Source organism: Dasypus novemcinctus, chromosome 23 (genome assembly GCF_030445035.2).
Source record: "Dasypus novemcinctus isolate mDasNov1 chromosome 23, mDasNov1.1.hap2, whole genome shotgun sequence".
Lineage (NCBI taxonomy): Eukaryota > Metazoa > Chordata > Mammalia > Cingulata > Dasypodidae > Dasypus > Dasypus novemcinctus.
This window is the reverse complement of record NC_080695.1, coordinates 68,901,360-68,925,235: the sequence shown is the minus strand read 5'-3', so window position 1 is coordinate 68,925,235 and position 23,876 is coordinate 68,901,360. Positions and strand designations below refer to the sequence as shown.

The following is a 23,876-nucleotide window of genomic DNA, read 5'->3' as shown; positions in this document are numbered from 1 at the left end:
CAAGCCAAAAAACCCCAGACGCTTTATCTAGCATGAACATCCGCGGTTTTTTCAGATCTTGGGTGTTGCCTAAAAATAATTAAACCTCTATTCGTGACTCTCGAGGTCTGTGCGGTTCTTGGAACGCTGACTCATTTTTGCGGTTGCTGCTACTTACAGGGATTTGAATTTTTTGCAGAAAAATCTAATAAAACTGAAAAGTGGCCCGGTCACTCCTCTTCTGAAAACCTTTTTGCTGCCTGTGTGTCATTTTCCCATTCATTGCCCCCTTCCAAAATGTGTATAGAACCCTTAGGGTATGTCAGGGCGAACAGGCTCCTCCCTGTGCACTGCTGAATCAACAGCACCTAAAAGTAATACCTGGCAATAGTAGGCACTCAGTAAATATTTGCTGAATATCATTTATGTGATTTATCTTGCATAAATCCCCATCTCCTACACAGCCTGTTAGGCCTCTGTGCTCAGACTGTGCATTCTGTCTGGAATACCTTCCTCTCACCCCCTTCACAGCTGCTCATTCCTACTCATGTCTCAAGACTCCACATCACCTCCTCCAGGAAGCCCTCCTTGACCCCTAGGCCGGCCTAACAATGACTCCCATTACACTTCCATCTCTGTCCCACGGCAGAATTGTCTCTCTCATCACATCAGACCAAGGGCTGCCCCAGATCCCACGTTGTGTCTTATTGGCCCCAGCAGGGGCCAGCACAAGGAGGGACTCAGCAAATGTCTGCCAAATGGCGCTTGAAGTTTACTTGGATAAAAGACAAGGTTTTTCTTCGATTGCAGGGGGTTAAGCCTCAAAATCCAATGTTCCAGGGGTTCCATTTTCAAAGGAAATACCTTCAAACAATTTATTAGCAGGACCATCTGCTTAATTGGTGGGGTTCAGTGGGAAAAGAAAATTCAGGGCCCTTTTGTTCAAAGATTATTGAGAATTTCAAGACAACAGCAGAGCCTTCAACCACGCCTGGGGCCTTTTGAGCACAGTGCCCCATAAGGTGGCATAGGCTGCGTGCCAATCTGGTGCCAGGCTGACATCGGGACCAGTGCGAAGCCAGGGCTTTTGCCTTGATGAACCTATAGCTCGGAAGTCAGGCCTGGCAGTGGGTGCAGGGCACTCTTACCCTTGGTCTCAGGCCCGTGGTGCTGGTGCCCGGGGCAAAGGTCTTTTCTCCCAGCTAGCCACAGCCCTGTGCCCCAGGAGAGACTTGTCCACTGGCTGCTGCACCCAGGTGTAAGGCAGCACTTTCTGTGGGACTTTGTAGCTTACAAAAGACCTGTAAATCTCTTGAAAGTTCACCCATCCCAGGGATGTAAGGTGATGACAATGACATCGGGAACCCATTCTAAGCACAGGCTAAACCCCATACATATCTGCTCCTTTGAGCCTTTGCAGCAACCACTCCTTCAATCAGTGCCATTTGGTTCAATTCAATTTTATGTGGTGGGTGGGAGGGGGTGGAGTGCAGAGTGGCCTGCTCTAATTTTCTTAAAATTCATTTTTAGTAGAGTTCTCATAGCCAAGTGATGAATGATGCCTTTATACCTTTATGCATTCTCATTTAAAAATTTAAATGCTATCGATAAAGCAAAAGTGACCCTCAAACTCCTTCAGTTAGTGTGTAAGCATTCTGGGACTTTTGGCATTTACATATCCAAACTTGAACATGTAGAAGTATATAATTTTGTAGTTAAAAAAATTCAAAGGATCCTACTGAATGTATCCCTGCCCCAATTTTATTGTGATAATCTATAAACATACGGAAGTTGGAAGGATTGTTCAGCAAATGCCTATTTGCCTACCACCTAGATCCTTCAATTCTTAACATTTTGCTTTATTTTCTTTACCAGATATTTATTTATCTACCAACTATCTTACTTTTTGATACATTTCAAAGTAAGTTGCAGGCACCAGTGCCCTTTAAACAATCATGAGCATCTTCAACTAAAGTTTGATGTACACACATACACACACGCATTTTAAGGTTAAGTTTACGTAACTGTGAAACGCACAAATTTATTGAATATACTTTTCTACAACTGGCTTTTTCCCCATTCTACCTAACATTTGGAGAGTTTTCCCTTTCCTCTGGTGGTGGGGTCTTCTTTAACTGGAAACAACTTGTTTACTGAATGGTTGTATCACTGTCAACCCTCCATCCCCTCTTGATGGTCCTTTAAGGTTGTTTTAAAATTTTCACTAAAATGGAGTAATCTTCCTTGTTTGTGCTTCTTTGGGTTTTTGCCAGTATTTCTCTAGAATAGTTACCCAAAAGTGTAATTGTTGGGTCAAAGAGTATTCTAGATGTTAACAAATCTATCCACATCATTGCCCCACTTCCTCAGTAACTCCCACAAACACTGTAAAGGACCTCTCAACTTCCCACACCTTTGCCAATACAGATAGGACCAGTCATTTAATCTGTAGCCAATGTGATGGTCAAAGAATTCACCAGAAGCCAGTGTGGCTGGAAGAGAAAGGGCACGTGGAATAAACTCCAGATGAGCCTGAAGAGGCAGTGGCATAGTCTAAGCCTGCACAGGGGGACTGCAGAACACGCAGAGGCTATTGATCTGTGTCCTAAAAGCAGGGGGACACTGTGGAACAATTTTAAACGGGAGAGGAGGGTAACATCCTGATTTTGGCTTTTAAGAGATTATTCTGCTGCTTAATAAACAAATAATTGTGCAAGAGCAACCAGAAATAGCAGCTGGGTACAGCAGGGGAAACAGATTGAGAGGTGAGGTATTTCCTTGTTTTTCGTTTGTTATTATTTTTAATAAAATAATGAAAATACTCTAATAATGATTGAAGTGATGAACACAAACTATGTGATTATACCAAATACCATTGATAGCACACTTTGGATGCTTTATTAATATGTATCGATAAAATTGATTTGTTTAAAAAAATGAATATTCTGGCTGCTGATTGGAGAACTGGACAAAGCAGACGCAGGGAGATCAGATACAAGACTGGTGGCAGAGGAATGTTTGTTTTGCAGCAGGGTGGCACCGGTGAATGGATTGAACCAGCAAGTAATGGCAAGGAAGGTGTCATGGTTGACAATTCAATTTGGTGCATAACTGGATAGATATAACCAATTAAGGTTAAAGAGCCCGGAGGCATCTTCAAAATCATTCACCCTTATTAATACCAGGCTTCATCTCGAACGAAGCCCCAAATTTTCCGAGCCAAGCTTGAGCAGGTGTTCAGAGTGAGGACAGACGGAAGGAGCCACGTGCCAGCCGCAGGAGGCGGGCCCTTCTCAGGCCCCGCCCCATACCCGATCTCTGTCCCCGCCCCTTACTTATTCTCACCGCGCTCTGAACCCGAGGCCCGGCCCCGCCCCCTACCCCGCCCCCTTGCCCCAGGCCCCGCCCCGCGCGCTGCGTGGCCACGTCCGGCCGCACTCGCGCCTGCCGGCTCGGTTGCGGCGGTGGCGCCCTAGGTAGTCGCTGACTGACGCGGGGACGGACCGACTCGCTGAGCGGATCCGTGGCCGGTGAGTGACCTGCGCTCTCCCCGGGCCTCTCCCGGGGCTCCTGGGCCGCGCTGCCCCTTCGGCGTCCCCTGACTTCGGCCGCCGCCCTCGGGAGCCCTGCTCGCCCAGGCCTCGGCCCGCGGCGCCCTGGGCACGGGCCTGAGGGAACCCGGGTGCTGCGGAGCGGAGGCGACCGGAAGCGGGCCGAGGCTGGGGAGCGCCGGGCGGGCAGACCCAGGGACGCGACGGGCGCGAGGGGAGTGTCGGGTCAGGGCGCCTCCGGGGCATGGCGCTTTCTAGAAGACCGCTTGGCCCACCCGGTCCCAGTGTGTCGAGCGTGCCGGGCGAGGGGACCCCGCCCCGGGCCCAGCTCCCGGCGTTGGGCTCTGCCCCCCTGACTCTCCTCAGTCGGAAGCGCCCCTGGACTCGCCATCACGACGTCTACCCGAGTGACCGTGGCACTCCGTGGGGGCCGAGGGTCGGGGCGCGGGGGATCCACTCTAGGCGGGGCCTGGACAGGGAGTGACCCCTTGGGCTCTAGGTGTAACACCTGCCGGGTGACAGCAGCCGGGGCCGCCTGGCGCCGGCTTTGCGCAGGGCCTGTGTCATGCCGTTTACATCAGCCATTGCCAGGAACCGCTGGTGTGGCCTGTGGCTGTTCATCCTTTCTGTTACGTTGCTGGCTCAGTAAGCCGGACGAGGCGGAGCGTGATTAAAAGAAATAAACACAGCCGAGCGCCCTGTAGCTCATGAAGCCCGTCTGCTCTCCTGGCTCCTTCCACAGCCCTGTGAGTCTGATAGGTCTCCGCCAGTGAAACGGGGCTAATGATTCACTTGACCTTGATTTCACGACCAAGAAGGTGGCACACATGATCTTGAACCTGGGCTTCCGCCTCCACAGCCGGTGCTTTTTACTAAATATAATTACTATATGGAAATGGATTATGTTATTTAAGCTGCTTTCTTGATCTTTGTACCCCCAAGTAGAAGGAAACATGAATTTTGTAGTTTTGTGCATTTGAATTTTCGGTATGGCTCTTTATCCAGTGTGTTTTGATTTTAGCTCTCTTTTTAAAAACTTTCATTTTTTTTTCCCCCGGTGGGTTGGGAATAAGGTATATAAGTCAAAGGTTTATTCATTACTTTTTTTGTTTTCCTTCAAAAACATCATAAGATATAATCTTTTCTAACCAGGAGTTCACAGTTCAATAGGGCATTTACGAGCTTACTTGGTGTATTTGGAAAAAATTTTCTAATTCTGTACCTAAGCTGAACACTGGTGAGAATGTGGGAATTCTCTGAGTCTTAGAAACTCATGCACACATTGAATGACCTCATTAAGGATGTGAAGAGGGAAATCCTTTGATTATCCCATTGTCTGATTTGATTTCCTTTTTTCCTTGCATGGGCGTTTGAGGAGAGAAGCTGTGATATACCAATCAAGAGTGTGGGTTCTTCTAGATGTGACAGTGCCAAGGAGAAGATGAGTTCAGAAATTCATGTTCATTTCCTTAAGCTTACTCCTCATCAAGTCTAAGACTTTCAAGACTGGACAGCTGGGGCTTTTGAACTATTAATTTTTCTTCATTTATTTATTTATTTTTAGGGAGGTATGGGGATTGAGCCCAGGATCTCGTACATGCAAAGCAAGTGTTGAACCACTGAGCCATACCTGCTCTGCCTTTTTCATTTACTTTTTTTTTTTTTTTTAAGATTTATTTTATTTATCCGCGCCCCCTTGTTTGTGGTTGCTGTCTGCCCTCTGTATCCATTTGCTGTGTGCTCTCTGTGTCTGCTCATCTTCTCTTTAGGAGGCACCAGGAACTGAACTGGGACCTCCCATGTGGTAGGTGGAAGCCCAATGGCTTGAGCCATATCTGCTTCCCTCATTTACTTTAAAAAAAAAAAAGATTTATTTATTTATTTATTTCTCTCCCTCCCCCCTGACCCTGGTTGTCTGTTCTCTTTGTCTATTTGCTGCGTCTTCTTTGTCCGCTTCTGTTGTTGTCAACGGCACGGGAATCTGTGTTTTTTTTTGTTGTGTCATCTTGTTGTGTCAGTTCTCCGTGTGTGCGGCACCATTTCTGGGCAGGCTGCACTTTCTTTCGCACTGGGCGGCTCTCCTTACGGGGCGCACTCCTTGCACGTGGGGCTCCCCTACGCGGGGACACCCCTGCATGGCAGGGCACTCCTTGCGTGGATCAGCACTGCGCATGGGCCAGCTCCACACGGGTCAAGGAGGCCCGGGGTTTGAACCGGGGACCTCCCATGTGGCAGACGGACGCCCTAACCACTGGGCCAAGTCCGCCACCCCTCATTTACTTTTATTTATTTATTGCCCCCCTTCCCTCCATTGTCTGCTCTCTCTATTTGCTGTGTGTTCTTCTCTGTCTGTTTTTATTCTCATTAGATGGCTCTGAGAACCAATCCTGGGACCTTCCAATCATTCTCTTGAGCCACCTTAGCTCTCTGGTATGCTAAGGCTCTTATTGTCTTTCCTCTCTGTCTCTTTTTGTTACATCATCTTGCTGCGTCAGCTCTCTGCGTTGGCTGACATTCCTGTGCGGGGCGGCATCCCTGCGTGGGGTGGCACTCCTGCATGGGCTGGCACTCTGCATTGAGTTTGTATTTTCATATGTAGAAGTACTTGGGTGTTTATATTTTCAGTTACTAATGTACAAAATAAAGTTTTAAAAAAAGTATTTGGGTAGAATTATTAGAGACAAGAAGTCCTAGGACATTCTTCTTTGTAAACAAGCAGGCTTTCACTGAATACCAACTGTCATGGGACATGCATAAATGCACTTCTAAAGACAGCGTGTTTCCACGTGTACACAGTGGTCTGATCTGGTTCAGAAGGCTGGGCACTGGCTTTGGCTGAAGCACCTTCAACTGGCTAGTGTGGGGGAGGCAGAAACCTATAAGGCTCAAGGTCTGTCCACAGGGTCCTTAGAGTTAAGTGCAGCTGATGAGATAAGTGCGTCCTTGTCCATAATAATAAGAGCTAAGTACAAAGTGTTGGGGTGGGGTGAGTTGAAAACACAGAAACGCCATGCCTTTTGGAAGGTCAGGAAGTTTTCAGAAAGCTGCTGGACCATTGGAAGCAAGATATGAAAGAGTAGGGGGCCTGGGCAGGTCCAGGAACAGTGGCTAATTTGGGACCACCTTCTCTTTGCTGCTTTGGATATATGTACTTTAGAGACCCATCCTGGAGCAACCATCACTTAGTACAGGCACCTGGAAATGTTAGCTGCCATTTTAAGTGAGTGTTACAGCTCCCCTAGACCCCACCTACACAAACAGGGCAGCCCTCAGGGGGCTCCCGAGGCCCTTGGAAGTGGGTCTGCAACCCATTAATGGGTCCAAGGCCCAGATTTGAGCAACTACCAGGGTCAATCCTAAAAACTTAGAGCAGGTTGAACTAAGAATCAAAGAACTGCAGTAACATACAGCCTCCTGCCACTAAATCCCTACAAAAGAGAAATTGTGCATGAGAGTAAACTATCATAAACAGATGCCTAGACATCAGCAAAAAGTTGTAAGCCATACTAAGAAAATGTAAGAAATGGCCCAAGCAAAGGAATATATCAAAGTCCCAGATGAGGCACAGGATTTGAGACAACTAATCAACGAGGTTCATACTAATTTCCAAAATCAAATGAATGAGTTGAGGAATTTTCCTTTATTCTTCTCTCTTTTTTCACTTGTGTCTGTTTTTCTTCCTTGTTTCTTTAGGAGACACCAGGAGCTGAACCTGGGTCCTTTGATGTGGGAGGAAGTGCCTAATCGCTAGAGCCACCTCTGCTCCCTGCTTTGTTGCATCTCTCATTCTGTTTTCCCTCCCTACGTCTCTTGTTGCATCATCTTATTGCGTCAGCTCATTGCACATGCCCGTCGCATCAGCTTTCTATCTATCTTATTTAGGAGGCACTATGAATTTCTGCTCCCTGCTTTGTGTATCTTTCATTATGTTTTTTCTTCTTGTGTCTCTTCTTGTGTCACTTTGCCATGCCTGCCCGTTGCGCCAGTTTGCTGTCTTCTTTAGGAGGCACTGGGATCTGAACCAGTGACCTTCCATGTGGTAGGTGGGAGCCCAGTCAGTCGCCTGAGCCACATCCGCTTCCCTCTATTCCTATCTTTTGAAGTGTTTTTTATCAAAAAAGGATGCTGGATTTTGTTGTATGCCTTTTCTGCATTGATTGAGATTAACATGTGGTTTTTTCCTTCAGTTTGTTAATGTAGTTTATTACGTTGATTGATTTTCTTATGTTGAACCAGCCTTGCATACCAGGAATAAATCCCACTTGCTCGTGATATATAACTCTTTTGTTACTATTGTTGGATTTGATTTGCAAGTATTTTGTTGAGAATTTTTGCATCTATGTTCATTAGAGAGATTGGTCTGTAGTTTTCTTTTCTTGTAGTATCTTTATTTGGCTTTGATATTAGGGTGATGTTAGCTTCATAAAATGTGTTGGGTAATTTTCCCTCCTCTTCAATTTTTTGCAAGAGTTTAAACAGGATTGGTATTGATTCTGTTCTTTTTGGAGTGCTTGGTAGAATTCACTTGTGATGCCATTTGTCCTGGGCTTTCCTCTGCTGGGAGATTTTTGATGATAGAGTCAATCTCCCTAAATGATTGGTTGGTGTAGCAGTTTGATATGGCTATGAATTCCAAAAATAGGTATTGGATTATGTTTGTGATCTGGTCTGTACCTGGGTGTGATTGAGTTATGATTGGGGCTTTGATTGGACCATGTCATTAGAGCGTTGAGTCCCTCCCCTTGGAGGGTGGGGACTCACAGATAAAAGGCATGGCAAAGGACACAGTTGAGGGTTCTTAATGTTGGAGTTTTGATGTTGGAGTCTGATGCTGAAGTCTTAAGCTGGAGCCCTGGGGAAAGAGACAGAGCCATTCGCCTGATAGTCTACAGCTGACCTTGTGGAGAAAACAGAAGAGCTGAGCCCAGAGGAACCCAGGAAGCCTGAACCCTTGTAGACATCTTGTTCCAATATGTGAAAATAGACCTTGGTGAGGGAAGTAACTTATGCCTTATGGCCTATTATCTGTAAGCTCTTACCCCAAATAAATACTCTTAATAAAAAACAACCAATTTCTGGTATTTTGCATCAGCACCCCTTTGGCTGACTAATACAGTTGGTTAAGTTCTTCTGTTTCTTGTAGCATCAGTGTAGGTTGGTTATGCATTTCTTGTCATTTGTCCATTTCATCTAGGTTGTCTAGTTTCTTGGCATATAGTTTCCAATAATATCCTATGATTCTTTTTATTTCTGAGGGGTCAGTTGTAACTTCCTGCCTTTCATTTCTGATTGTATTTATTCTCTCTTTTTTTCTTTGTTAGTCTAGCTATGGGCTTGTCAATTTTATTGATTTTCTTAAAGAACTAGCTTTTGGTTTTGTTGATTTTCTCTCTCTTTTTTTGTTCTCAATTTCATTTATTTCGGTTCCATTCTTTGTTATTTCTTTCATTCTGCTTGTTTTGGGATTGGTTTGCTGTTCTTTTTCTAGTTTCTCTAGTCGTTCTGTTAAATCTTTTGAGTTTAGCTCTGTCTTCTTTTTTAATATAAACATTCAGTGCTATAAATTTCCCTCTCAAGTCTGCCTTTGCTGTATCATAAGTTTTGATAAGTTGTGTTCTCGTTTTCATTTGTCTCAATATATTTACTGATTTCACTTCCATTTCTTCTTTGACCCACTGATTATTTAGGAGTGTTTTGTTCAGCCTCCACACATTTGTGAATTTACCTTTTTCCTGTCTATTATTGAGTTCCAGTTTCATTCCATTATGATCTGAGAAGGCGCTTTGTTTAATTTCATTCTTTTTATGTTTATGGAGAGCTGCATTGTGCCCTAACATGTGGTCTGTCCTGGAGAAAGATCCATGGGCAGTTGAGAAGAATGTATAATCTGCTGAGTTTGGATGCAATGTTCTTTATATGTCTGTTAGGTCTAGCTTGTTAATCGTTATTGTTCAAGTTCTGTTTTCTTGTTGATCTTCTAGTTGTTCTATCTAATTATGTGGGTGGTATGTTGAAGTCTCCAACAGTTGTTGTAGAGATAGCTATTATTTCTCCCTTCAGTTTTGCCAGAGTTTGTCTCATGTATTTTGGGGCACCCTGGTTAGGTGCATAGATATTCTTCCTGGTGGATTTTCCCTTTTATTAGTATATAATAGCCTTTTATATCTCTTACAACTTTTTTCCATTTAAAGTCTGTTTTGTCTGATACTAGTATAGCTACCCCCTGCTCTTTTTTAGTTACTATTTGCGTGGAGTATCATTTTCCATCCTTTTACTTTCAGCCGTTTTTTATCCCTGGGTCTAAAGTGTTTGTTGTAAGCAGCATATGGATGGTTCATGTTTTTTTATCCATTCTGTCAGCCTCTATCTTTTGAATGGGGAATTTAATCCATTCACATTCAGTGATATAACTGTAAATGCACTATTTACTTCCACCATTTTATTCTTTGGTTTTCATGTCATATCATATTTTGTCTTTTTACTCTTTTGGTTATCTTTTTTGCTATTCTTTCTTCTCTGCTCTCTTCCAGGCTTTTCTCTCCTGTCTTTTTCTTTCAGGTTCTAAGGCTTCCTTTAATATTTTCTGGAAAGGTGGATTCATTTTTGCAAACTCTCTTAATTTCTGTTTGTGAATATTTTATACTCACCTTAATATTTGAAGGACAGTCTGCTGGATAAAGAATTTTTGGCTGGCATTTTTTTCTCCTTCAGTCTCTAATTGTATCATACCACCGTCTTTTCACCTCTATGGTTTCTGAACAGAAATCTGCGCTAAATCTTACTGGACATCCCTTGTACATGATGGTTTGCTTCTCCCTTGCTGCTTTGAGAATTCTTTATCTTTAACATTTGACATTCTGAATATTATGTGTCATGTAGTAGGACTATTTGGATTTAGTCTGATTGGGGTATGGTGTGCTTCTTGGACATGTAAGTTCAATTTCTTTTGTGAAAGTTGGGAAATTTTCAGCTATTTTTCCCTCAAATACTCTTTCTGCACCTTTCCTTTTCTCTTTTCCTTCTGGAACTCCCATGACACATATATTGTGTTTCATGTTGTCATTCAACTCTCTGAGCCCCTGCTCAATTTTTTCATTCTTTTCTCTCTGTTCTTTTCTTTCTTCAATTTTAGCTTTTCTGTCTTCACTATCACTTTTTCTTCTATCATTTTGAGTCTGCTGTTGTATGTCTCTAAAGCTTTTTTGATCTCATCTATTGTGTCTTTCATTCCCACGAGTCCTCTTACTTTTCTGTTCAGATTCTGTTCAAATTCTTCTTTGCACTGGCTCAATGTCTTTTTGATGTCATTCGTCTCTTTAACCATATTGTCTTTCCTTTTGAAAAAAATTATTTATTTATTTATTTCCACTTCCTCCCCGCCCCCTGTTGTTTGCTGTCTGTGTCCATTTGCTGTGTGTTCTTTTGTCTGCGTGCATTCGTGTTAGCAGCACCAGGAATCTGTGTCTCTTTTTGTTGTGTCATCTTGCTGCGTCAGCTCTCCGTGTGTGCGGCACCACTCCTGGCAGTCTGCGCTTTTCTTGCGCTGGGTGCCTCTCCTTGCGGGGTGCACTCCTTGCGCTTGGGTCTTCCCTACACGGGGGACACCCATGCATGACATGGCACTCCTTGTGTGCATCAGCACTGTGCATAGGCCAGCTCACCACACGGGTCAGGAAGCCCTGGGTTTGAACCCTGGACCGCCTATGTGATAGGTGGACACACCCTAAGTTGAGCCAAATCTGCTTCCCCATATTGTCTTTCAACACATTAATTTGATTTTGGAAATTTGTGTGCATCTCACTGATTAGTTCTCTCAAATTCTGCATCTCTTCTGGGGCTTTGGTATATTCCTTTTCTTGGGCCATGTCCTCTATTTTCTTTGTATGGTTTGTAATTTTTTGCTGATGTCTAGGCATCTGATTAGGTTGTAGTTTACTCATGCTAAATTTTTAAATCTTTTTTAAGGATTTAATGGCAGAAAGATGCATGTTACTACTGCTTTTTGATTCTTGATTTGACCTGGATTTTTAGGATTGTCCCTGCTGGTTGCTTAAAACTGGGCATTGGATCCAGCAGTTGGTTGTAGACTTACTTCCTAGGGCTTTGGGGAGGGAGGCTACAGTGGCTGGAAAAAGCTGCCTACTTATTAATTTTTCTGCATGCACTTCCTTTATCTGCCAGCAGATGGTGCTCTTTTACAGCTCTCAGGTTAATGCCTAGTTGGAGTGTATTTGTTGCACCACAGACGGATCAAGGTGATAGAGCTTCCTGTCTGGAATGCTAGGAGCCTTATAATTCAGACTTTCTCTGAGACAGTTCTCTAGACTTCTCTGGGAGCCCGCTCCCTTTTCCTGGCTAGGAAATATTTTTACTCCCCTCTGCATCCTCAACAATCAGTTATGGTTAGTAGAGAAGGAGATTGGGAGGGTCTTATATCTTTAGCCCCTTGCCTGCTCCCAAGTCAAACAATGGTGCCGCCCCACCCAGCCTGGAAGGGCTCCTGGGAAATTGGTGAGTCAAAAGCTGAGTCAGCCTTAGGCTGTGTCCCCCTCTCTCCCCTTTCCTGGGGTGTCTTCAACAGTCAGTCCCAGCTAGAAGAGAGGGAGATTGTGAGGGTCCAGAGTCAGATTTATCCAGTCATTAGCTGGCTCCCAGGGCAAGCCACCCTGTGGTCCCACCTGGCCTGGAAGGGGTAGTGGGACACAGCAGACCAAATCAGTGGGTCAGAAGCTGAGTTAGCCTTAGGCTGTGTCCCTCTTTCCCCTCTTTCCTGGGGTGGTAGCTCTCTGAGCCCCGTTTGTCTGTAGTGGCATGCCCAGAGTCCTAAGAATTCTAAAGTGTCTTTAGTGTGGGGGATGGTGCTGATAGCAGCAGCTGCTGGTTTCAACTCATAATTTTGTCATTGGGATTTCCCTCCTTTGTGCCTTTCTCCTCTGGGTAGTGTCCAGCCTTTGCCTGGTGTCCTAAACCCTAGAAAATCTTTTTCTAGGCTGTTTCAGCCTGTCCTTTAGTTATTGTTATGGAGGAGAAGAGAGTCCCATGTCTTTCTTAGTCCACCATCTTCCCAGAAGTCCCCACTTTTTTTTTTTTTTTTTAAGATTTCTTTATTTCAATCCCCCACTTCGTTGTCTGCTCTCTGTGTCCGTTCACTGTATGTTCTTTTGTGTTGCTTGTTTTCTCTTTAAGCAGCACTGGGAATCAACCCTGAGACCTTCCGAACTGGGAGAGAGGTGTTCAGTCTCTTGCACCACCTGTGCGTCCCTTATTGTCTCTCCTCTGTGTCTCTTTTTGTTGCGTCATCTTGCTGCGCTAGCTCTCTGCTCAGGCCAGTTTGCTGCGCGGACCAGCTTGCCCTCACCAGGAGGCTCCAGGAATTGAACCCTGGACCTCCTATATGGTAGATGGGAGCCTCATCGCTTGAGTCACATCTGCTTCCCCCCAACTGGTTTTTGACAAACCTACCAAGTCCGAGTTACTGGGACAAAACAGTCTCTTCAATAAATGGTGCTGGGGAAGTGGACTTGGCTCACTGATGGGGCATCCGCCTACCACATGGGAGGTCCAAGGTTCAAACCCAGGGCCTCCTGACCCGTGTGGTGAAGCTGGATCACATGCAGTGCTGATGTGCACAATGAGTGCCCATGCCATACAGGGGTGTCTCCGCTTAGGGGAGCCCCACGTGCAAGGAGTACACCCCGTAAGGAGAGCCGCCCTGCGTGAAAAAAAAGTGCAGCCTGCCCAGGACTGGGGCTGCACACACAGAGAGCTGACGCAGCAAGATGATGCAACAAAAAGGGACAAATTCCCAGTGCCGCTGACGAGAATATAAATGGACACAGAAGAACACATAGTGAATATACACAGAGAGCAGACAATGGGGAGGGGGGGAAGGGGAGAGAAATAAATAAAAAATCTTTAAAAATAGACTAAAAAACAAAAACAAATGGTGCTGGGAGAATTGGATATCCATAACCAGAAGACTAAAAAAGGACTCTTATCTTATTCCCAATACAAGAATCAATTCAAAATGGAGCCAAAACCTAAAAATATAAAAGCTAGGACCATAAAACTAGTAAAGAAAATGTAGGGAAGCATCTTCAAGATCTTGTGGTAGGTGGTAGTTTCTTGAACATTAAGCCTAAACCATGAGCACAAAAGGAAAAAATTGATAAATGGGCCCTCCTCAAAATTAAGCACTTTTGTACCTCAAAGGACTTTTGCCCATTTAAAAATGAGCAAAAGACTTGAATAGATATTTGTCCAAAATACAAATGGTGAAAAAAACACGTGAGCAAATGTTCAACATCACTAGCAATTAGGGAAATGCAAATCAAATCTACAATGAGATATTTCTAACTGTTATAAAGAATACTTTGTATTGGAGAGGATGTCGAGTCATAGGAACTCTTACTCACTGTTGGTGGATATGTTGAATGGTACAGCCACTGTGGAGGAGTGTTTGGCTGTTCCTAAGGAACTCAAATATAGATTTGCTGCATGACCCAGCAATACCACTACTGGGTATATACCCAAAAGAACAAAGCAGTGACTCGAAGACATTTGCACACCAATGTTCATAATAGTGTTATTCACAGTTGCCCGAAGTCAGAAGCAATCCAGGTGTCCATCAACTGATGAATGGATAAACAAGTTGCGATCTATGCACGTGATGAAATGTTATGCAGCTGTAAGAAGAAATGAAACCATGAAGCATTTGACAACATGGAGGAACCTGGAGGACATTTATGTTGAGTGAAGCAAGTCAGACACAAATGGACAAATAGTGTATGATTGTGCTACTATGAACTAAATATATTGTGTAAACTCATGAAGTTATTAACTAGAATATAGTCACCAGAAAATACAGTGAAGCTAGAGAATGAAAAACTGAGGGTTAACGTGTGCAGAATTGGTAAAAAGTTTGTTAATCTTTGGAACTGAATAGAAAGGTGAAAGTACAACATAGTGTTTGTATTAGATTGGTGCAAAAGGAGTTTCAGTTTTGAATCATGAATTTTAAATCATTATAACTAGGCTCACACACATTTTTATTAATCAAAATAGGAACCATTACAATCAACACATTTTTTGGCAATGAGAAATAAATTTGCTTATTCCTGTTACATAAAAATCCTTGCTTCGAAATTCGACAAACTCTTGGAAAGCATTTTCTGCATCCTGCTGGTTGTGGAAGCATTGTCCCTGCAAAAAGTTGGCGAGATGCTTGAAGAAGTGGTAGTTGGTTGGTGAGAGGTCAAGTGGATATGGTGGATGAGACAAAACTTTGTAGCCCAATTCATTCAAGTTTTTTTTTTTAATAGATTTAATATTTTTTTCCTTCCCTGCCCCCACCCCTGCCCCTGCCTTGCTATTTTTGCTGTCTGTGTCCATTCACTGTGTGATCTTCTGTATTTATTTCTTTTTGTCTTCTCTTCTTGTCTTTCTCCTCTAGGATTCACCAGGACTCTATCTTGGAAACCTCTGATGTGGAGAGGTTCCCTGTCAGTTGCACCACCTCATTTCCTGGTCTCCGCTGTGCTTCACCTTGACTCTCCCCTTCGTCTCTCTTTTGTTGTGTCATCGTCTTGCTGTGACTTGCGCGGGCACTGGCTCACCATGCAGGCACTCATGTGGGCACTCAGCTCGCCATGTGGACACTTTTTCAGGCACTGGCTCCCCGCGTGGGCACTGACTCACCACATGGGCACACTTTCTCTTCTTTTTCACCAGGAAGCCCCAGGGATCGAATTGGGGTCCTCCCGTGTGGTAGGCAGAGGCCTTACCACTTGAGCCACATCCGCTTCCTTCATTCAATTTTTTTTTTATCCCCCCTTGCAGCTTTTTGCTTGCTGTCTGCTCTCTGTGTCCATTTGCTGTGTGTTCTTCTGCGTTTTTGCTTGTCTCCCTTTTTGTTGTGTCAGCTTGCTGAGTCGGCTGTCTGTGGCAATTGCGGGCTGGCGGCACTCTGGGGCACTTGTGGGCTGGGTGGCAGTCTGTGGTGCTTGCAGGCCAGCACCTCTCTGCAGTGTGTGGGTGAGCCTGCCTTCACAAGGAGGCCCAGCGACTCAAACCCAGGGATTCCCATATGGTAGACGGGAGCCCAGCTGATTGAGCCATAACCGCTTTCCCCTTCATTCAATTTTTGAAGCATTGGTTGTGTGACGTGCAGTTGGGTGTTGTCTTGGAGAAGAGTTAGGCCCTTTCTGTTGGCCAGTGCCAGCTGCAGGCATTGCAGTTTTCAGTGTATCTCACTGATTTCCTGAGCATACTTCTCATGTAATGGATTTGCCAGGATTCAGAAAGCTGTAGTGGATCAGACTGGCAGCAGACCAGCAAACAGTGACTGTGACCTTTTTTGGATGCAAGTTTGGCCTTGGGAAGTGCTTTGGAGCATCGTCTTTGTCCAGCTGCTGAGCTGGTCATCACCATTTGTTGTATAAAATCCACTTTTCATTGCACATCACAATCTGATTAGAAATGGTTTGTTGTTGCATAGAATTAGAGAAGATGACACGTCAAAATGACGATATTTTTGATTTTTGGTCAACTTATGAGGCACCCACTTATGGAGTTTTTTCACATTTCTGATTTGCTTCAAATGCTGAATGACTCAAGGCTCTCATGATCTTTTACTTTTTTTTTTTAAAGATTTATTTATTTTATTTCTCTCCCTTCCCCCCCTCCCGCCCCCATTGTCTGTTTTTTGTGTCTATTTGCTACATCTTTTTTGTCCGCTTCTGTTGTTGTCAGCGGCACGGGAATCTGTGTTTCTTTTTGTTGCTCACCTTGTGTGGTCAGCTCTCCGTGTGTACAGCGCCATTCCTGGGCAGGCATTTCCTTTCATGCTGGGCGGCTCTCCATAGGGCGTGCACTCCTTGCACGTGGCGATCCCCTACACGGGGACACCCCTGTGTGGCATGGCACTCCTTGTGCACATCAGCACTGTGCGTGGGCCAGCTCACCATGAGGGTCAAGGAGGCCCGGGGTTTGAACCACGGACATCCCATGTGGTAGACGGACTCCCTAACCACTGGGCCAAGTCCCCTTCCTGATCTTTTACTTCTTGAATCACCACTACACTGTACGTTCGTTAGCAGTTCCTGGGCCAAATGTGTTGTTGATGTTGCAAGTTATGTCCACTGCTTTATGACAGATTTTGAACTCAGATAAGAAAATTGCTCGAATTTCCTTTTTGTCTAACATCATTTCCATAGTCTAAAATAAGTATAAAACAAAACAGCAAGTAGAAGTCATTAGCAAAAAAACAATAGAGTGAGAAATGCTCATTAAAATTGTGTGTAACATAACCACATTTGTTTAATGTACGCCAATATCAAACAGCAAATTTCAACAATGCAAAACCACAATTACTTTTGGCCCAGCCTAATAACTAGCAGTACTATTATATGGGTATGACAGTGGCTGAAAGGAAAAGTCTAAGGTCATGTCTATTAGTAGAAGGAAAGCTAAAAAATGTAATACAGGACTGTATAGCATAGTAAAACCTCATGAAATATGAATATGGGTAATAGTGTATATATAAGATTCTTTTTTTTGAAACTAAACAATTGTATGTTAATGTTACAAGGTTACTGTCAGGCAAAGAAACCATTATGCTAAGTGAAAGAAAGACACAAAGTACTACATATTGTGTGATTCCATTTATATAAAATGTAAATATAAATGAACTTATAAAGATGGAATTAGATTAGTGGTTATGTAGGGCTGGGCAAGGATAGAGAGATTGAGAGGTGACTGCTAAGGGGTATAGAGTTTTTCTTTTTGGAGTAATGAAATTGTCCTAAAATTTTTTGTGGCTATGAATGCACCACACAGATTATACTAAAGCAATTGGTTATACACTTTGGATAGATTGTATGGTATGTGAATATATATATTAATAAAACTGCTTTAAAAAAAAAAGTGAGCTATTCAAGTGCAAAGAAGCACATGCTTGATCCCTCCAACAAGGCCACTGACACCCACCCCCAAATCAGAAGTTTGTGCAGCATAAATTCTGCTAAAAAATGCTTACTCACTAGCCAGCCATTTTTCTTATTTCTGAGATTTGTTTTTACTGGAACTTGTCCTCTTTGTTATCAGCTCCTAGATTTGAGAATAGCACCACTCCCATTAATCATTCACTTAGCAGTCCCTGATTGTGGGAGTACCCTGTGTTATATGGTAGGATACAAAGATGAATGATCTGAAATCTGGAAAACAAGCATGTAAACAAATACTGTGACAGGCTACACATATGTAATAATAGATCGTAAGAGGCTTGCTTATGCCCTTAATGGAACATCAGACCTTCAAGACCATCAAGTTCATTGTGTTCCGATTTATTTTTATTTCTCCCTGCCCCTTTGTTTTCTTTCACTTGCTGTGTCTGTTCTCTTCCTTGTTTCTTTAGGAGGCATCAGGAGCCAAACCTGGGACCTCTGATGTAGGAAGGAGGTGCCTAACCATTTGAGCCACCTCCGCTTCTTGCATTTTTTGTTATTTTGCTCATCACCTTTTTACTCCTTACGTCTCTTGTTGCATCATCTTCTTGCGTCCGCTCCCCATGCCTGCCCATCCTGTCAGCTTGCTCTCTTCTTTAGGAGATATCAGGAACCTCTGCTCCCTGCTTTGTTGTGTCTCACTATGTTTTTTTTTTTTTTTCTTCTTGTGTCTCTTATTGTGTCAGTTTGCCGTATCTGCCTGTCACACCAGCTCTCTCCTTTTAGGAAGCACCGGGATCTGAACCAGCGACCTCCCATATAGTAGGTGGGAGCCCAGTTGGCTGAGCCACATCTGTTTCTCAAGCCTTTATTTTTAGACTCAGCATAACCCCCTTTTCAGGGGAAGTATAATAAGGAATATAAGAGCTGCTCAGCTGAAGAGGTGGGGGACATCCATTAGCTTTCCTGCTCTGCCTCCTGTTCTAGTCCATTCTCCCTGTGGCTCCCTGAAAAGTGTTCTTTCCAAAATTAAAATAATTGGGAAGTGGATTTGGCCCAATGGATAGGGCGTCGGCCTACCACATGGGAGGTCTACGGTTCAAACCCTGGGCCTCCTTGACTTGTGTGGAGCTGGCCCACGCGCAGTGCTGATGCACGCAAGGAGTGCTGTGCCACGCAGGGGTGTCCCCCACATAGGGGTGCCCCACATGTAAGGAGTGCGCACTGTAAGGAGACCTGCCCAAGAATGGCACTGCACACACAGATAGCTGACGCAGCAAGATGACGCACCAAAAAGAAACATAGATTCCTGGTGCAGCTGATAAGGATAGAAGCGGTCACAGAAGAACACACAGCAAATGGACAGAGAGAGCAGACTACGGGGGGGGGCGGCGGGTGGGAAGGGGAGAGAAATAAATAAAAAATCTTAAAAAAAAAATTTACAACATTTATTTATTTTGTAAATGAGAACATTTGAGTACCTGGGAAGTCACATAGCTAATTAGTAGCCGACCTGGTAGTAAACTTTTTTTTTAATTAAGTTTTTAAAAATATTTATTTATTTATTTCTCCCCTCCCCCAACCCCCATTGTCTGCTCTCTGTGTCCACTCGCTGTGTATTCTTCCTGTGTCTGCTTGTATTCTCATTAGGCAGCTCTGGAAACCGATCCTGGGACCTTCCGGAGTGGGAGACAGGCGATCATTCTCTTGTGCCACCCCAGCTCCCTGTTCTGCTACGTCTTCTTATTGTCTCTTCTGTGTCTCTTGTTGCATCATCTTGCTGTGTCAGCTCTCTGTGTTGGCCAGCACTTCCGTGTAGGTGGCATTCCCACACTGGGCAGCACTCCTGCTTGGGCTGGCACTCCGTGTGGGCCACCTTGGCGCATGGGCCAGCTTGGGCATCGAACCCTGGACCTACTATATGATAAACGGGACTCATCATTTAGATACCAGACTGATAAATGGAATAATTAGATTTCTCCCAGTTTTGTGTTCCATCCCATAAAGAAAGTCAATAAGCACAATATCAGGGCCTTCACCTCTGACTGGCTTTGTTCCTGAGCATGCGTTACAGATTTAGCCTACTAGCAACCCAAATACAAATAGGCCTCTTCCCAGGAAGGTACTGTGACACTTTTTGTTGTCAGCTGTGGGCACTGCTGAGAGCCTCTTCTGTTTCCTGGTGGAAATTCAGTTTCCCCAGAAATCTTAGTAAAGGATAGTTGGTAAAGGTATGACAAATGGTTTGAAGCATAGGGCCAAAGCACATCTCATCTTTTCTCTCTGGAATAATGCCTGGTGGGGGGTGATGGGGTAGTAGACTCATGTCTCTTTGTGAGCTACCTTAGCACTGCTTCTCAGGTTGGAGCAGGGTTTCTCAGCTTTAGTACTGGTGACATTTTGGGCTGGATAATTCTTTTTTTTTTTTTTTTTTTTTAATTGACTTTGTAATAATATTACATCAAAAATATATATGTGAGGTCCCATTCAACCCCGCTCCCCCACCCCCCCCCTCCCCCCCCAACAACACTCGTTCCCATCATCATGACACATCCATTGGATTTGGTAAGTACATCTTTGGGCACCTCTGCACCTCATAGTCAATGGTCCACATCATGGCCCATACTCTCCTCCATTCCATCCAGTGGGCCCTGTGAGGCTTTACAATGTCCGGTGATTGCTTCTGAAGCACCATCCAGGGCAGCTCCATGTCCCAAAGACACCTCCACCTCTCATCTCTTCCTGCCTTTCCCCATACCCATCGTCCACCATGTCCACTTTTCTCAATCCAATACCACCTCTTCTATGTGGACATTGGATTGGTTGTGTCCATTGCACCTCTATGTCAAGAGGAGGCTCAAATTCCACATGGATGCTGGATGCAATCCTCCCATTTTCAGTTGTAATCACTCTAGGCTCCATGGTGTGGTGATTGTCCTTCTTCAACTCCATCTTAGCTGAGTGTGGTAAGTCCAATAAATCAGATTGTAGGTGCTGGAGTCTGTTGAGGCTCAGGACCTGGCTATCACATTGTCAGTCCAGAGATTCAAATCCCCTAAATATATCTTAAATCCCAACGTTAACTGTACCTCCAGCACATTAGCATGAAAGTCTTATGAAGGGAGATCCCATCTGAGTCCAGATTCATCACACATAAACACCATTTCCAAAGAGGGGCCATCTGCCCTGGTAGTTAACCCCATCGGCCATGGCCATAACTCTCATGGGTCTCTTTAGCCTTCAAAGGAACCAATATCTGGGGGTTGTATCTGCTTTATCTGTCTCCTGGATAATTCTTTGTGGTGGGGGTTGTCTTTGTATTGTAGGAAGCTGTGCAGCATCCTTGGCCTCTACCCAGGATGTCAGTGGCACACCTCACACCCCTAGTTGTCTTTTTCCAGATGTCTTCTTGGGGGGGCAAAATGGCCCTGATTGAGAACTGCTGGGTTGGGGATTGGTTATCATGAGATAATAAATGCAAATCAGCTTTGTCACAGGATCCAGTGGTTTGGTAAATGTTTCAGTTATCTAGACATTTACCTGTGTTCAGGGTCTCCTCGAGAAGAGTGTGAACTTTGGTGCTTAGCCATCTTCCTTTAGGTCTTTTCAGAATTTATTTGGCTAGAAATTCCAAAGTGTTTCTGCTCCTTTCTTGGTATCTAGTGTTAGCAGAATGAAAATGGAGGGTTTTCATCGTGAGCCTTCAACTCAAAGTCTGCAACCTCCAGTGCTGACCTGAGGCCACCTGGAGGGCTTTTTTCAGTGGAGACAGTGGTATTTTTATTTCTTCTTTGAAAGTACATGAGATTGATATTTACCTTTAAAGTTTAAGTAACATTTTCTTTAGTTTATTAATGAGCATCCTATGACATGACTCTGTCTTATAAGTCATTTATCTCATTTAATTCTCATACCTACCTTGCAGAGTTGTTATTCCTGGCCCTTACAGATGAAGAAACTGGGCCTCTGCAGTGCTAAGTAGCTGGTCCAAGACCACCCAGCTGGTATGTGGCAGAGCCAGTGTGTTCTCGTGGGTGTGCATGTCTGGAGCCTGTGCCTTATCCCTGTGTGGCTATCCATTATCTCTTTCCTGCAGTCCTGGAAGAGGCTTCACTGAGGAACTGGAGGGTCTGAGACTCTTCCCTAGAAAGATAGTTTAAGGACATTTTGCTAAGTAGTCACTGGGTCTCTTTGATTTTCTACCTTCTAAGGGTGGTTGGTTATAAGGTGTATTGTAAGTAATTGGTTGCTAACAGGTGTTTTTGATTTGTCTAAAAAATAAGTTTGATTGGATTAAAGATTGTTTGCATAAGTCAACTCTACCCATTCTGAGAGGCTTTCTAGAGTGGAAGGGACAGGTGCTGATAGAGGTATCTACTGGTAGGGCCACAATATCTATGCTCCAGCCGCTGATGGCTGCCACGGATACTGTCAGTCCTGTGGAATTCATGCCAGTATACTGACGGAGGAAAACCGGGGAGAACCCCCACCCCGAGGAGCTGTAGTTGCCTTGTCCATTATTAGAGCAGGGGGTCAGATGGAAGTGGATGACCGCCCTGCACCTGACCACTCAGGTAGAGGTGGGGCCCACTTGGCGGGCTGGGAAAGCAGATGCCCCCTAATCCGAGGAAGTCGAGGAGCTGCTGCTGCTGGTCTCATGCCGCCACAGACAGGCCTGTGAGGGATGGGGCCGGCAACGTGGCCTTACTGGTTCTTGTTCTGGGCTTATTTCCTTGCCCCAAGCCCAACTCACTTTCTCAAATCTGGGCGGTCACTGTGAAAAAACCGAGGAGTAATATCTAATGTGGGGACTGGTGGAAACGTAAAGGCCCTGTATTTGTCAGCCCAACAGGAGAAATAGGAGCCACCAATTAGGCTGCCCAAAGCCTTGGCCTGTGGAGCTGCTAATCTTCCAGGAAGTTTGTGTGTCTATCGTACTTCCATTTCCAAAGCAGAATATATTTTCAGTAGGCAGAAAGGTAGGACAGGGGAGCAGTTGTAGCTCCAGTGGTTGAGCACCTTCTTTCCATGTGAGGTCCTGGGTTTGATCTCCAGTACCTCCTAAAAAAAAAAAAAAAAACAAACGAAAAAACCACCTGTCATTGGGAAATGGTTGTAGCTCAGTGGTTGAGCATCTGCTTCCCACGTACGAGGTCCAGGATTCAATCCCAGTATCGCCTTAAACAAAAGGAAAAAAAAGTAGGACTGCTTAGCTTTTAAACATTTAATACACTGGTTGCCCCTCTCAGATTCTTGACCTTATCTTCTATTTCTATGTAGTTACTATGGCGATGGGGGCTATAGAGATGTACAGCCCCTATTGTGACCTCCTCTTGGGGTAGGGTACCTCCCTCCCCGGACTTCATTGTTTGTCAAGACCTGGTGGGTCTGGCTGCTTCCCTCCGGCACTGAGCCTGGGGCATGCCTCCTCCCCTTTGCGACCTAGCCTTGGCCTGCCCTGCAAGTCAACAGAAGCAGGGCTCACCAAGGAGCCATCTTCTCAGGTTGCTGTGTAATCCGAGCGAGCCAAGATGAGTGTTGTGAGGAGACGCAGCAGTGGCTTCTGAATCCTCAGTGGGAGCTGAGTGATTCCTTCTCAGAGAGCACAGGCTTGAGCTCACTTTCCAGACTAAAAACACTGCACTCCATGGTTTGGAAAATCCCTAAGCTGCACTAACGTCTGGGGATCACAGCCCTTGTTGCCAGTAGTCTGGAATTTGGCACATGAATCTCACCTGCATGCACCAGTGAGCATGTGCTTGGGCCACAGGAGGGGGCCGTGGGAGGAATCAAGTTGCATCACGAATAACTCAGTTTTGGTCCCAACTTGCCTGTTACCTTTCTGAATGACCTTGGTTCTTTTCCTTAATCCCCTTGGTCTTGTTCACAGGCACTTGAGGCACTACTGTAGTGACTGAACCTGCGTGTCCCCAGGTCTGTTAGACTTCCTGTCCAGCAGGTACTCTCTCCTCTGTATCACACTCTCCAAGTTGAACTTGAGGGCCTCCGGCCTCTCCAGGAATAGTTCCTAAGGCTCCCTTAAGCCTGTATGTAGAAAGGGAAGCATCTGTGAGCTGATCGCACTTACATAGTTTTCCAAAATGGAAATTCAGCAGACACATCCCAATTACCTGCTTGCCTTCCCTCCACTCCCAAATGCTATATTCACAGTCATGACTCACTACAAGTGACAGTTGTGCCTGGATGAAAAGAAACATGATGGCTAGTCCCTAGGGCACTGGTGTCCTAGATTGCTCCAAAGCCGGAATAGTTTTTGCTTGATGGGTACCTAAGGATGAACGAAGATTTTTTAGTATTTCCTGTTAGAACCAGAGCTGTGAATATGTCTGGTCCTAAGCTTTGTCCCCCTTGTAAAAATCTGTCCTGGAGAGCAGATGTAGCT

General features: G+C 44.7%; 1 protein-coding gene across 1 annotated transcript in view; it reads left to right on the top strand.

Annotated features, from left to right (window-relative positions):
* Nucleotides 1-3,389: 3,389 nt before the first annotated feature.
* Nucleotides 3,390-23,876, top strand: part of HMOX2 (heme oxygenase 2) — a 35,860-nt gene continuing 15,373 nt past the window's right edge. Inside the window, exon 1 of the mRNA XM_004452181.5 lies at nucleotides 3,390-3,509. The gene's annotated coding sequence lies outside the window, so the exon portion shown is untranslated. The remainder of the gene's footprint in view (nucleotides 3,510-23,876) is intronic.